The sequence below is a fragment of the Schistocerca americana genome, chromosome 1 (assembly GCF_021461395.2).
Source record: "Schistocerca americana isolate TAMUIC-IGC-003095 chromosome 1, iqSchAmer2.1, whole genome shotgun sequence".
NCBI lineage: Eukaryota > Metazoa > Arthropoda > Insecta > Orthoptera > Acrididae > Schistocerca > Schistocerca americana.
In genome coordinates, this window is record NC_060119.1 from 339,731,444 (window position 1) to 339,747,535 (window position 16,092).

Genomic DNA, 16,092 nt, shown 5'->3' on the forward strand with positions numbered 1-16,092 from the left:
CGCTCTTTTAAACATGAAACTCACCTCTCGTTCCGATAAGCTCCCCTAAGTGCAACTCAATCACACCCACCAGTCCACCGCCGTAAGTCGCTCATATCCATGAACTCCTATTTGCCCATTCTCACTCACTCATTCACCCTAAATCACTGTCATTATCTCTTTGTGTGTCCTGTGTCCTTCGTTTTGTCCTACTACTACAGTCTCATCTAACGGTCACTGTTTCCTTCTTGCTCACTCTTAATTCCTTCCCACTGCCTCTGTCTCTTCGCCAGCCGCCGGCCTGTGTGGAGGAGTGGTTCTAGACGCTTCAGTATGGAACCGCGCGACCGCTGCGGTCGCAGGTTCGAATCCTCCCTCGGGCATGGATGTGTGTGATGTCCTTAGGTTAGTTAGGTTTAAGTAGTTCTAAGTCCTAGGGGACTGATGACCATAGGTGTTAAGTCCCATAGTGCTCAGAGCCATTTGAACCGTTTTTTTTAAATTGAAATAACGCAAAACTAATTTTCCTCCTCAGACCGGATATTAGGTGCACAGAACTTTTTCATGTGCTTCAGTACTACAGCATTGGATTCCTAGAACTCTTCAGATGATAACTAAAATACTTTACAGCATATTTCTCTGTGCTGCGTCACTTTATAAACTACGTTTTCACCTCACACCGGATTTTACGTGCGGAAGTAGGGTAATTTTGAACTTCAGTATCCTAGAAACGGATAAAGGTATCAATAATTTTTTCAGAGTTGTTCGAGATGGGGATTTTAGAAATATATCTAAAGATTTCAGTCATTTTCTTTGCTTAGCCGTACTGGAATACGCAGCTAAGTTTTAGTACGAAAACGCGACAAAAAATCTCTTTTGGGGGTTTTTCTGAGGAACCGCCCACGAAATAATGGCGCTTTCAAAGCCCCTTAAGGCCCACCGTAGATCACATCAAATGCAAAACGAGCCAGTCGGTATGTTCCGTTTACCTAAGCAGGAGGGAATGTCTAATATTAATACTTTGACCCTGTATTGTAGAATAGTGAGATTAAGACGATCATTGTGTTGTGTATAGAAATGGTCCCTAGCCCAAGAGTTATCTAAAACACTTCACCCTATCTTTCTATCACCAACAGAATCCAAGGCAAGAGCCCCGGAAGAATACCGTTTTTATTCGCGGCGTTTTGGAATATACACTCCTGGAAATGGAAAAAAGAACACATTGACACCGGTGTGTCAGACCCACCATACTTGCTCCGGACACTGCGAGAGGGCTGTACAAGCAATGATCACACGTAGGGCACAGCGGACACACCAGGAACCGCGGTGTTGGCCGTCGAATGGCGCTAGCTGCGCACCATTTGTGCACCGCCGCCGTCAGTGTCAGCCAGTTTGCCGTGGCATACGGAGCTCCATCGCAGTCTTTAACACTGGTAGCTTGCCGCGACAGCGTGGACGTGAACCGTATGTGCAGTTGACGGACTTTGAGCGAGGGCGTATAGTGGGCATGCGGGAGGCCGGGTGGACTTACCGCCGAATTGCTCAACACGTGGGGCGTGAGGTCTCCACAGTACATCGATGTTGTCGCCAGTGGTCGGCGGAAGGTGCACGTGCCCGTCGACCTGGGACCGGACCGCAGCGACGCACGGATGCACGCCAAGACCGTAGGATCCTACGCAGTGCCGTAGGGGACCGCACCGCCACTTCCCAGCAAATTAGGGACACTGTTGCTCCTGGGGTATCGGCGAGGACCATTCGCAACCGTCTCTATGAAGCTGGGCTACGGTCCCGCACACCGTTAGGCCGTCTTCCGCTCACGCCCCAACATCGTGCAGCCCGCCTCCAGTGGTGTCGCGACAGGCGTGAATGGAGGGACGAATGGAGACGTGTCGTCTTCAGCGATGAGAGTCGCTTCTGCCTTGGTGCCAATGATGGTCGTATGCGTGTTTGGCGCCGTGCAGGTGAGCGCCACAATCAGGACTGCATACGACCGAGGCACACAGGGCCAACACCCGGCATCATGGTGTGGGGAGCGATCTCCTACACTGGCCGTACACCACTGGTGATCGTCGAGGGGACACTGAATAGTGCACGGTACATCCAAACCGTCATCGAAGCCATCGTTCTACCATTCCTAGACCGGCAAGGGAACTTGCTGTTCCAACAGGACAATGCACGTCCGCATGTATCCCGTGCCACCCAACGTGCTCTAGAAGGTGTAAGTCAACTACCCTGGCCAGCAAGATCTCCGGATCTGTCCCCCATTGAACATGTTTGGGACTGGATGAAGCGTCGTCTCACGCGGTCTGCACGTCCAGCACGAACGCTGGTCCAACTGAGGCGCCAGGTGGAAATGGCATGGCAAGCCGTTCCACAGGCCTACATCCAGCATCTCTACGATCGTCTCCATGGGAGAATAGCAGCCTATATACACTGTACCAGTGCCGACATTGTGCATGCTCTGTTGCCTGTGTCTATGTGCCTGTGGTTCTGTCAGTGTGATCATGTGATGTATCTGACCCCAGGAATGTGTCAATAAAGTTTCCCCTTCCTGGGACAATGAATTCACGGTGTTCTTATTTCAATTTCCAGGAGTGTATTAGGCAGCGAATGCTGTCGTATGCATACGAATTAAATTAACTGGATTATATTTTTAGGACAGTGGAGAAAAAAAATAGCTTAAATGAACACACCTTCGCATAGAAAGAAACTGGTTTGTGTTTCATCCTGGTGACTTATATTCCAGACAGCTTTTGCCTAAGCTGGAAATGCGTCTTGAGCTGTTGTTAGACGAATAACACTAGCATATCGCTTATCCAGAACGGTATACTCGGCAGATAATTATTATAAATGGACAGAGGTATGGTATCAGCTACTCGCTGAAAAGTAATTGAATATTTGTTACGACAAGTGGACGACAGTGTTGGCATGTTGGAAAGCGATGAATGTAGCTGATTCAATGGCCTTCTTGGGACTTACTGCTGACTCAAGAAGCACCAACGTCCATGTCCATTGCTGCTCCGGATCACTCCTTCCGACATTTATCCTAGAACCCTTTTGGTTAAATTTAGAGATGAATTGTTTGCGAAAGGCTGTGCGGAAATTTTGCTTCCACCATCGTATCACTCGTTTAACGATCACAAGTACAAGATAAGAGATTAGCACGTGTCCAGTGGCATACAGTCATATTCTACTCGCTCGATACACAAATGGAACATGACAGAAAATTGGTAATACTGATAAGGAAAAGTACCTCCCATGTACTTGCAGAGTGTGTGGACGACAGTAGATAAATTTAAATTTACATGGTGGCTCAGCCGATTAAGTTGAGCGATTTTATTCTACTGGCCGTAGAAACCTTCGCACTTAACTCACCATATTGCTCAGACACCGATTCCATCCCCAAAAGTTTTTAATATGCAGACGGATGGAACAGACAATTGAGGATCTGTTAGATGACGACCGGTTTGGCAGTCCTGAACGTTGTACTTGATAATGGAAGTAAGACCGAAGAAAAATGAAGAAACGTTTATGGGAAAAGCGTTCGACAATGTTAACTGGTGCAAGATGTTCGAAATTCTGAGAAAACAGGAGTAAACTATAGGGAAAGATGGGTAAAAGTACAAAAATCAAAAGGCAACAATAAGACTGGAAGACAGAGAACGAAGTGTTTGGATTAAAAAGGGTACAAGTCAGGGATACAGACTTTCGCTCCTACTGTTCAGTCTATATAGTGCAGTAGCAATGACGAAAATGAAAGGTTCAAGAGTGGCATTAAAGTTCAGGGTGTAAGGATATCCATGGTACGATTCGCTGATGACATTGATTCCATGAGTGAAGGTGACGATGAATTACAGGATCTGCTGAATGGGAAGAAAGGTCTAATGAGTACAGAATATGGACTGTGAGGAAACCGAAGAAAGAGAGAAGTAACTAAAAGTAGCAGAAATGGGAATAGCGGGAAACTTAACATTAAAGTTGTTGATAACAAAGTAGACTAAGTTAAGGAAGTAAAATGAACCATGAAACAAAGTGAGGAGGAAATAAAAAGCAGACTAACACAGACAAAGAGGGCATTCATGGTCAACAGAAGTGTACTAATATCAAAGAGAGGCCTTAATTTGAAGAAAAAATTTCTGAGAATGTACAGTTGGAGTACAGAATCACTGACTGTGAGAAAACCGCAACAGAAGAGAATCGAAGCATTTGATCTGTGGTGCTACGAAATAATGTTGAAAGTTAGATGGACTGATAAGGTAAGGGACGAAGAGATTCTCCGCAGAATCGGCGAATAGAGGGATATTTCGGAAATACAAGAAGAAGGGACTCGATGATAGGACACGTGTTAAGCAACCAGAGAAAAGCCTCCATGGTACTACAGGGAAGCCGCGCGGAGTGGCCGCGCGGTTTGAGGCGTAATTTCACGGACTGCGTGGTGCCTCCTGGCGGAGGTTCGAGTCCTCCCTCGGGCATGAGTATGTGTGTGTTGGTGTTAGCAGAAGTTAAAGTAGTATGTAAGCCTAGGGACCGATGACCTCAGCAGTTTGGTCCCTTAGGAATTCACATACATTTGAACATACACATTTGAACTACAGGGAACTGTAGAGGGTAAAAGCCTTAGGAAAGGACAGAGATTAGAATACATCCAACAAATAATTGAGGACTTAGGTTGAAAGTGCTGCATTAAGACGAAGAGGTAATGCTAATCGTGCTAATCTCTTACCTTGTTCTTATGATCCTTAAACGAGTGATACGACGGTGGAAGCAAATTAGGCTGTTACTGAAAGAACTGTTTGGGGAACACCATATGAGCACCATTATAAATGCAGTTGGAAAATTTCACAACTGTTGAGGACATGGAAATAAGCCACGTTTCTAAATGCCGCATTTTTTCACTAGGTTAATGGTTCAGCTACTGTATTTCATTAACTGTCACTGTGTGTCTGAAGTACACATTGACATGATCTTGACAGGTGTCAATTGCAAATTCAGTCGCATTAATGGTGATTTTTTTTTATTTTAGCCCTTTTTTTACTCACTATTAGCAGACCTACAGCTGGTACAGTACTTTTTGCAATATAAAAATGTGACTGACATAGAATAATAGAATGCTCGGCAGCATCTGGCGCTCTGAACGTTATCTTTGCTCTTCTGTGCTGCGCTCTCAGTCACCTTCGGCCGATACTGCTCTGTCAGCAGTATCTGTTCCCATAGTTTCTTCTATCGCTGAAGGAAACCTGATCTTTGGCAACCGATTTCCCTTTCCCATTGACTAACGGTTGTATATACGCCTAACACGGATGCTCAGTGGGTGCTACGTAACCCGCGCAAGGGTTATCACTCAGTAATTCTAATCAGTTGTGCGGCATAGCCTGCTGTCAGTGTCGTATAATTTTCGTCTCATATCTCTGCTTTCGTGATACTGAAACGTTAATGTAGTCTACATCGACAAAAGATAACATTTAAGAAAGCTGTGTAGTACGAAGAAAGACAAGTGAGTGTTCGTAGGACGTAAAGCGGGGTTGCCGATATATCTGCTTCTACAGGATGGGGCAAATAAAAGTGGACCGGACGAGTGGTTACGATTGGACGTGAATGTATACGATAACCACAACCCTTGACTCACACCACCTGTGCGCCCTCCACGTGATCAGCACCGGTTCAGAGCGTAGTGCGGGTTGTGTCAGTGTGAGTGGAGCACTGCAAAGGGGACGATGGTACTCACACTGGAGCAGCGGGTGTTCGTTGTGGAACGTTACGTGACAACAGAGTAGTGGAAATGGTGTGGTTAGTTACTTCTGAGACGTTTAATGGTTTCAAAGCGCCAGAAAAGAGTGCCTTTCAACGCGTAGCCGGAAAATGGGCCGGCCGGTGTGGCCGTGCGGTTCTAGGCACTTCAGTCTGGAACCGCGTGACCGTTACGGTCGCAGGTTCGAATCCTGCCTCGGGCATGAATGTGTGTGATGTCCTTAGGTTAGTTAGGTTTAAGTAGTTCTAAGTTCTAGGGGACTGATGACCACAGATGTTAAGCCCCGCAGTGCTCAGAGCCATTTGAACCATTTGAACCGGAAAATGGCGTCAGACAAGATATGTTTTGAACAAGTCAAAAATCATTCCAAAAAGAGCCCGTGCTCTAGAAAATGTGGCTTCAGTTCACCAGAAAATGCTTCAGACTCCTACCAAATCAATCCGACGCCAATCGCAAGAGACAGGCGTATCCCGTCAAACATACAACGAATGCTCCATCTGGACTTGTACCATACATGCATCCCTACCGAGTGTTCGCTGTTCATGCAATAACACCAGCAGATGCTCCTCAGCGCCTCCAGTTTTGTCAATGGCTGTTCACTGAGATAAAAATGAGTGGCTTGGAAGTGGATCTGTTATTTTTGTTTGATGAAGCCTGGTTTCCCTGAGTGGTTATGCCAACTTACGGGATCACAGAGCCTGGGCAGCGGAGAATCCGTATAACTTCAACGAAACACCATTGCCTGAACAGAAGGTTGGGGTTTCGTGTGCAGTGTGTGCACGCCGCGTAGTTGGTCTCATCTTCTTCCATCAGACGCTGACTTCAGCACGTTACAAGGCGAACATTTTGAATCCATTTATGGCACCATTAATAGAGGAAGAAAAGGCCTACAGTTACTTCCAACGGGATGAAACAACTGTCCATACAGCCGTCCGAGCAGTGGAGCACATTTACACAATCTTCACGCCTGACAGAGTTGTTATCAGAGGTCAGTCTGGTCGCGGGCCTAGCTGACCACCCAGGTCACCTGATCTGTCAGTGTGCGGTTACATTGTTTGGTGAGCCCTCAAGTCGAAGATTTATCGCAATAACCCTCATACTCTTTAAGACCTGCAGCAGAACGTTTCGGATGAGGTCGCAGCAGTTCCAACAGTTTCGATTCGCCTTCAACAACTTGCTGACGAGGGCTCAGAAGGGCCAAGAAATGAATGGTGGTCACTTTCAACGTCTGCCATAGTCGGGTTAGTTCTATATTTCCTTTCCTCTACTATATTTCTTTGTACCCTGGAGCTCTGTTCTCCGGGCCACTTTTGTTCGGCACACCCTATATATGGTAGATGCAATGAAGTGATTTAGGCGAATGAGCATTAAATTTCAACGCGGAATTACGTCAACGACGATGCGAAAGATGACATAGCTCATTTCTCAGAGTGTAAGAGGCTTTGTAGGTTTGTGAAAGTGAACAGGTGGCCTGGCTAAAACAGAATTCGAAAGGAAGTAATGAAGATTAAGGTTTAATATGCTGTCGACGCTGCAATCAGTAGAGCACACAATTGTGGAGCACAGTAAGGAGATCGGTTGTTTTCTATAAAAGGAAAAATCCCAGCACTTCCAAAACTGAGTTTTTAACCACCGCCCTCCAGAATGAGAGTCCAGTTCGCAGAGTCTCCCTCCTCGACGAGCAAGTCGCAGAAGTGGCTCAAATCGAAAGACTTGCACCCGGCGAACGGTCTACCGGACGGGAGGCCCTTGTCACACGACTTGGTCTCCCTCCGTCGCAGAATTCGGATTAATGTTAAACAAATTATAGGTGAAATTGATAAAGGCCAATAGCATGGAAAAAAACTACTTGCTGTGCTGGCGGTTGGGATGGTGGAGGCTGGGAAATACACAGTAGTAGAAGAACGGTAAGATACGTCTAGGAAGAGTAGCTATGGTCTCATTAAACACTAATACGAAGGTGAGAAAGAAGTTTAGAAGTCTAGAGCGCTGCACTGTAGTGAAGTGAAGCATAAATTACCGGAAATTCGCAAACGAAGAAACTGAAAACGAGTGTAATGTGGTGCTCTGGAAGAATGTAGAAAATTTCATTGAAGAGCTAAGATAGGAAATTAAGAGGTACAGCAAAGAATAGAAGAGAAAAGGAAGTTTCTGGATAATCAATACAATAAAAAGAAACTTAAGAATGAGACAATCGCCCATCTTCAACTTTTGTGGTCCTATCTTCCTCAGTTGCGTGTAATGTTACGGTATACTGACGATTTTTACTTTTTGGACCGCCTGACAACAACTGAATGAAACACAATTTTCGTGTCATACGCGTTTCGCTTTATTCTCTGCAAGGCATCTTCAGTGGCCTGGAATATGTACATATTTTTACTATCTAGTTTACATTTTTGGGCAATATTCCTGATTTTTGCTGTGATGTAGTGATACTGTAATATCTGCTTACAGGTTGCGTGGACGATTTTCTACATTTTACGTTTTTGTTCCATTTTTGGTGCCGATCCTCGTTGGAATTTATCCCTCTTGGTACTTGGTTGACTTAGGTGTGACTAGAGGGTTTTCCCAGTCTTATGTGCTATCTGGAAGCCCTGTCTTTCTAGTAAATTTGCAAATCTGTGTGTTAATTTATGTGTGTAAGTCATAGTGTACCATCTGGTTCTTTTCTATATTTTTTGATTGAGTCTGTGTACTGCATGTGCTCATTCAGGAATTTGACGTAAAACTATAAAAAACGGTAGAAGAAAAATTGTAGGGCTGAAGTATTGAGGATGTTATGTGCAGTAAGTATGGAGGCCGTCCTGTGTGGCCGTGCGGTTCTAGGCGCTTCAGTCTGGAACCGCGTGACCGCTACGGTCGCAGGTTCGAATCCTGCCTCGGGCATGGATGTGTGCGATGTCCTTAGGTTAGTTAGGTTTATGTAGTTCTAAGTTCTAGGGGACTGATGACCACAGATGTTAAGTCCCATAGTGCTCAGAGCCATTTGAACCTTTTTTTTTTTAAGTGTGGACATATGGGAAGGTTAAGTGGAAAGAGACAGGGGATGCTGTCAAGGTCGCTGAAAAACTGATTACTTAACACACATGTAACATAGTATGTGGCAACTGTTTCGCAATATGTGGCTATTTTTTTGCAGTATGTAGCGATTGTTTTGTAGTATATGGTGATTGCCTTGCTCTAGAACGAGAGTGCCAGTACTTGTGATACGTTGTAGTTTCTGAAATTTGACGCTTCAGCTTGATTCCCTATTTGTTCTCTTAGGTGCGAACGAGGCAGCACAAAAGTTCCTGTTCTCTAAAGATTGCAAATAACAAAATTCCGGGTGATGACTGTAAGAAGGTTTCAAATAGAATGGCCATATGATTTGTGGTGGAACGTCGTCAGTGTTTTTAGTTAAACCATTGTGAGCAACGCGTAAATAAGTGTTAGAAAGGGTAGCTATAATCAATTCAGCTGTAATCCTAAAAATATAATTCTTGCTCAAATAAAACAATTGTAGTGTACCTTCAGTCTGTTTCACACACCTCACTCTGTGTTATATTTCGTCACCTGTTCTGTTACCTTGCCACTATTTTAATTAGTATTTAGTTTGAAACTGTTGTATGTAAGTGTATTATTTGTAATCAGTAAAACCAAGTACTATACCATGATGTACATTAACTCACCACGCAACACATCTGTTCCCTGGCTTTATTAAATGGACTTGTTCTCTAAAATGTCTGTATTATGTTGAAATCCTCGCAAATTCCTTGTTTTAAATTTTCCTCGTTTATGAAGAAAGAAAACAGATTTATTATTGTTATACACCCTTATGTAGCATAATCTAGGAAGTCAACCGTGAGAGCTCCTTGGTACTTGGATTGACAGATGTCGAATGATTTCAGAAAATTTTAAAACAATATGCTACATAATAGAGAAGTAATCTGTTGTTGGAGTATCTCATAAAGCACTATCTACATCTCTCTATGAATGTATCATTGTTCTGCACCTACTTCTCATTACCGCCAACATCTTCTCTCATAGCAGCAGTTTTGGCTGCTATATTATCATGGAGTCACAATTACCTCCAAAGCTACTGTGGTCTTAGATATTCGTGAGTACTATACTTTCGTATCTCCATCCTAACGGGTGAGGATATACTGGCAGGAGCATGCTTGCCACTCTTCACCAAAAATTATTTTAAAAATACAATGAAAATTCAAATTTAAAGTGATAAATTATATACAGGTTTTCTGTTATTAAAATGCAGAATGATGAAAGTTAATGATGTTAGAAAAGATTAGTGGTCTTTTATTAGCGAATGTGGATATACGTCTTTATAGTGAGAATGAAGCACTTCAGTACACTCCTCTTTAAAGCCATAGACTTTCACTGGGAAGGGATAGGTTGAGAGTAGAAGGGATGAGTGACACTATGACGAATTGGTGGCAATGGAGTAGGTAGATTCGTAGGTGGAGAAGTGTGCAGTCGGCTGGAAATACACGACTGGAGCATGGGTAACAGGATTGGGGACCATGCTGTAGTTAAAGAGAGGGAAGAAGAGAGAAGATTGAGATCCTGGTGTGAGACTATGAAGTACTCTATCATGTATGGTAGCAACGATAAATGTCTGGGCAGATTTCGTTCTATGTATGAGAAGGCTATTGAAGGTGAGCTGGGAGAGTAGATGGAAAGTATACAGGTTCAGGATCGATGGGATGTACTGAATTGGCAGCAAGTCACTTTGGTAACTATGAAGGGAACAATAGGGTGTGGGATGCGTTGGATGTGTGAATGAGTAGCGAGGGATTCGATAGACCCATGTAGCACCATGAGCTCGTCAGTAAATGCCAAAATACGTCTTTGTAATTATGAAAGCATTGAAGCGTGGCCTCCAAGACTCACTGGGCTAAGACAAGAGCGGTTGTAGCGTATCAGCCTTATCTTTACTACTCTTATCAGACATGCGGAACTCGCTCCCGAGTACAGGGCACTGCCGGCACGGGGCCGACCTATGTGCGACCCCTTACGACGATGAGTGACAAGACGTCGACCGCTGGCAGGACTGACTCAAGCTGTTGTTGACAGATGGCTGAATGTAAACTGTTTGATCATGCATCAAATATGGCAGGAATTTTTTGGAGGTTGACCTAGGCAGCACTGAGTAAGGAAGAATTAAGAAACAATTGTTTGAAGTAATTACGTGATCTTACTTGGAGCAGACGCCACGATGAACATTTGCGAAAATATAAAGAAATGGATCGAACCGGAGGGTGCCTAACTTCGAGCATCAACCAGTCATTATTTTCTTACAGTACTTTGCAAACTCGAATGAGACTTTCTCAGTGTATTGTTATAGTGGTACTTCTGGGAGAAATGTAGGAGAAGTTAGACTTAAACAAAGTGTCAGGGGTATTACTGAGACACCATATTACTGCAACTGGTAAGAAGTGGAAACTGTAGTAAATTGAAGGTTAGTTGTGAGGTGCAAGAGAATGTACCATTATTATTATTGTACTCCCACGAATTGTAGAGATCAGACTTCCAATCGCCTGCTCATCTTTCTGTGGAGTGCTCCTGACCAACTGTCAAAAATTTGCACACTGCAATCCAGATTTTTTGCCATGACACCAATAATTGCACTAGAATCAGTACTAGAACGCAGACAGAATGTGCAAGTGAATCATAGTATTGCAAAGACGTTAAGGACGCAACTAGCAGCGCCTGCAGGTAGCTACACAAGTGTACATTACCCCCACCCCCACCCCTGGTCCCAGGATCCACTCAAGAATAGTGAGGCAACTGGGGCACCAGCACAGTTTGTCAGTGCAGGTTGCCTACATTCAGGGGCAGGTTTAATTCAGGTGCAAACCTATTGTTCTCTTTTGATTGACAGGATCTTAACCTTTTGTTCTGTTAAGAGTATTATGACCCCTGGGAATAATCCATCCTTTCGATCGGCAGGTTCTTAAGCTATAACTTGGTTAAGTGGTTTTCCGACAAACCCCCAACCCTCTCCCACCTCGCCCTACACCTACACCCCTCTGGGAACCCCTTCGCCATTACAAGCACACTTTTGATATCAATTTGACTGACTAATTAATTAAATCGATCAATTAAGTAATCCCTCGTCCTCTGCGAGACACCCCATCACCATCCCGCCTGCCCTCCACCCAGAAATTTTGTGGGAAAAAGATTCATTGATTAGCCTTGTTTGGGGAAATCGATTTCAGTGTATGGAATATTGTTTAAACAATTTAGACAATATGTGGAATATTGTTGGTTTAAACGATTAATGGGATACAAGAGGATGTATGAAGTATAGTTTACTTATTTAAAGAATCAGGTCTGAATCGACTGCAATGTATGAATTATCGTCTAAACAATTTAGACAAGGTAGTTTATTTACTTATTTAAAGAATTTAGTGGGAAATAGATCGCAGTGTATGGAATATTGTTTAAATTATTTAGACAATGTTAGTTATACTGTTTATTTAAACAATTTATGGGATTCAAGGACTTGCATGGAGTATAGATTATTTATTTATGTAAAGAATTTGGTGGGAAATCTATTGCAGCATATTCAATATTGTTTATTTCAACAGTTAATGTGATAGAAGGTGATGTTTGGAATATTTAAACAGTTGCGATGCTTTATCATTCCAATTGCATAAGGAAACACGCAATTACGCTGTCGGACCACCTAAACATGCGTCTCGGCAGCCGCGCAGGCTGCCCGGGGCCGGGACGCGTTGAGGGGAGTTTGGTAACGTCAGCAGGCTCGCTGCACCGCTGTCAGGTGTCGGCTGCCGCCCCAAGTGGTTTGTATGCATGAACCAGCCTGTCGGATACCAGTGCACATGAGAGACGCCTTTCTTCCAAAGCAAATACGTCATTGGGAATCGATTCTGAAATACTCCTGAAGTTAATAAATAACTAATTTTTGGTCACATGATCTTGATGTAGAGAGTATAGGGTGGACACAGTAGTTCTTTCTCTCTCTCTCTCTCTCTCTCTCTCTCTCTCTCTCTCTCTCTCTCTCTCTCTCTCTCTCTCTCACACACACACACACACACACACACACACACACACACACACACAGAGGGAGAGAGAGACAGAGAGAGAGAGAGAGAGAGAGAGAGAGAGAGAGAATATCACATCTTGAAGATGTTACAAATGTTGCTTCAGAAGATGTCGCCTGGCAAATATTAATTAAACAGTCAATATAGCCTTTAAACAATTTGCGTCACACAGTTTAAAACCACTCAGAAAAAAGCATTGGCACTGGACAGTAGTTTCCATGCATAAACAAAGGTGTTATGTTTTTGACGAGAAATTTCAAAAAAATGGTTCAAATGGCTCTGAGCACTATGGGACTTAACATCTATGGTCATCAGTCCCCTAGAACTTAGAACTACTTAAACCTAACTAACCTAAGGACAGCACACAACACCCAGCCATCACGAGGCAGAGAAAATCCCTAACCCCGCCGGGAATCGAACCCGGGAACCCGGGCGTGGGAAGCGAGAACGCTACCGCACGACCACGAGATGCGGGCGAGAAATTTCATTAAATAATCCAGGCCTCTTATTATTTGACGTCACAATTGGAAACGGTGATGTATGATATGATAGTTAGAATTTCAAATTTCGACATGAATTTATACCATCATGGTTATAGAGTTCCCGACCACTACAGGCTCCTAAGTGTATTTTCTTTTTTAAAGCGCTATGGAATTCCCAAGTTGACTGGTTCTCTTCACTACACCAGGACGAAGAAGGAGGGAGGAAAGTGTCTACCACGTGATGGGATACAAACAACACAACAAGTACCTCTGCAAGACAGAGTCCACTACGATGTATTGAAAAGCACTAAACACGACACACTTAAACTGCGAACAAATCCGTAGTAATAACTTGTCATGGCTAAATGTCAGAGACTGCTATCAATTGGGAAGTTCACAATTGTGTTTTTAAAGCACTGCAGAAGTCCTATATCGGTTCTCCCCACTTTATTCGGAAGGAGGGAGGTAAGGGCCTACTATGTGATAGAATAGAGACAACAACACTGCGATGAATTGTGCAGCACTAAACATGACACATTTAAACCTCGATCCAGCCCGTAGCAGTACTTGCCATGGCTAGATATCGGATATCGCTGAAACACTCGCACATCCAGCGCGCTCATGCCCCAAGGTCCACATGCAGTGTACCATTCCCCTCATACGCCGCCGACCCTCAGAGGTCGGTGAAAACTGCCGCCGCTTTCGCAGCCGCAGTTGTGGACGCGTGTGTACGCCAGAGTGCACCACCCCCAGCCGTGGAGGGTGTCTAGGAGTGACTGGATGGCCAGAAATTCGAATGTTATCAATACGTTCAGTGCAAACACCCATCATTTTAATCTTCTCTCATGCAACACACACGTCTGCTTCTGTCTAGCTCACCTACCACACTAGCCACTTTGTCAGCCCCCGCTGCCATGGGCAGGATCAGACAGGTCCGTGCATTCTTTGTACTAAACCTCCAGTCACAGGCTGAGGTATTCCGTTACTTCCTGGTTGCCGACTCCTCAAATGGTTCAAATGCCTCTAAGCACTATGGGACTTAACATCTGAGGTCATCAGTCCCCTAGACTTAGAACTACTTAAACCTAACTAACCTATGGACATCACACACATCCATGCCCGAGGCAGGATTCGAACCTGCGATCGTAGCAGCAGCGCGGTTCTGGAGTGAAGCGCCTAGAACGACTCGGCCACAGCGGCCGGCGCCGACTCCTCGTTACCGACCTTGCAGCCAGCTATGGTGTACTGCGAAACAAGCAGCTGCAGCTTGGCCATATACAGTAGCTCTAATCGATTCCACCGACATAGATCACCCAGCTTCAATAATACGCTTTACCCAACCTGAGACAACGTTGTTGTTAACCATAAACCTTGAATTTTTCACATGAAATGTAGAGTTCTCTCTTTTCTACAAGTAATTTCCGAAGACAGATGAAATTGGGCATATACGCTCTTTTACATCGCTGAAGTATCGTTACTTGTGAAAAATCTTGTAATAGTAGGGCTTTGGCTACACATTCTCTAAGTGACTGATGACCTCAGCAGTTTGGTCCCTTAGGTGTTCACACACATTTGAACATTTGAAAGGAATGAGAGAGGAAGCCGCTTGGTAGAATTTTGCACAGAGCATAATTTAATCGTCGCTAACACTTGGTTTAAGAATCATAAAAGAAGGTTGCGTACGTGAAAGAAACCTGAAGACGCCGGAAAGTTTCAGATTGACTATATTATGGTTAGACAGAGACTTAAGATCCAGATTTTAAACTGTAAGACATTTCCAGGGGCAGATGTGGACTCTGACCACAGTTCATTGGTTGAACTGTAGATTAAAACGGAAGAAATTGCACAAAAAATGTAGGAAATTAAGGAGATGGGACCTGGATAATTTGAAAGAACCAGAGGTTGCTGAGAGTTTCAGAAGGAGCGTTAAGCAACAATTGACTAGAACAGGGAAAAGGAGTACCGTAGAAGACGAGTGGGTAGCTTTAAGAGATGAAGTAGAAGAGGAAGCAGAGGGTCAAATAGGTAAAAAGACAAGGCCTAGTAGAAATCCTCGGATAACACAAGAGATATTGAATTTAACTGATGAAAGGAGAAAATATAAAACTGCAGCAAATGGAAGGCGAAAGGGATTACAAACGTTTTAGAAATGAGATTGACAGGAAGTCCAAAATGGCTAAGCAGGAATAGCTAGAGGGCAAATGCAAGTATTTAGAAGCATATATCACTAGGGAAAAGATACACACCATTTACAGGAAAATTAAAGAGGCCTTTGGACGAAAGAGAAGCAGCTGTATGAATATCAAGAGCTCAGATGGCAAACTAGTCCTAAGCAAATAAGGGGAATCTGAAAGGTGGAAGGTGTATGTAGAGGGTATATAAATGGAAGACAACCCTGAAGGCAATACTATTGAAAGGGAAGTGGACGTAGATGAAGACGAGATGGGAGATATGATGCTGTGAGAAGAATTTGACAGAGCTCTGAAAGATGTAATTCGAAAAAAGATCCCGGGACTAGATGATATTCCGACGGAACTACTAACAGCCTTGGGAGAGCCAGCCACGACAGAACTCCTCCATCTGGCACGTAAGATGTATGAGAGAGGGAAATATCCCCAGGTTTAAGAAAAACATAATAATTCCAGATAAAATGGTTGCGGACAGGTGTGAAAATTGCCGAACTATCTGTTTAATACGTCATGGTTGTAAAGCACTAATATGAATTCCTTACTGAAGAATGGAGTTTTGCTATTTGGGGAGCAAAATAACTGATGATGATCGAAGTAGAGAGGATATAAAATGCAGACTGGCAATGGCA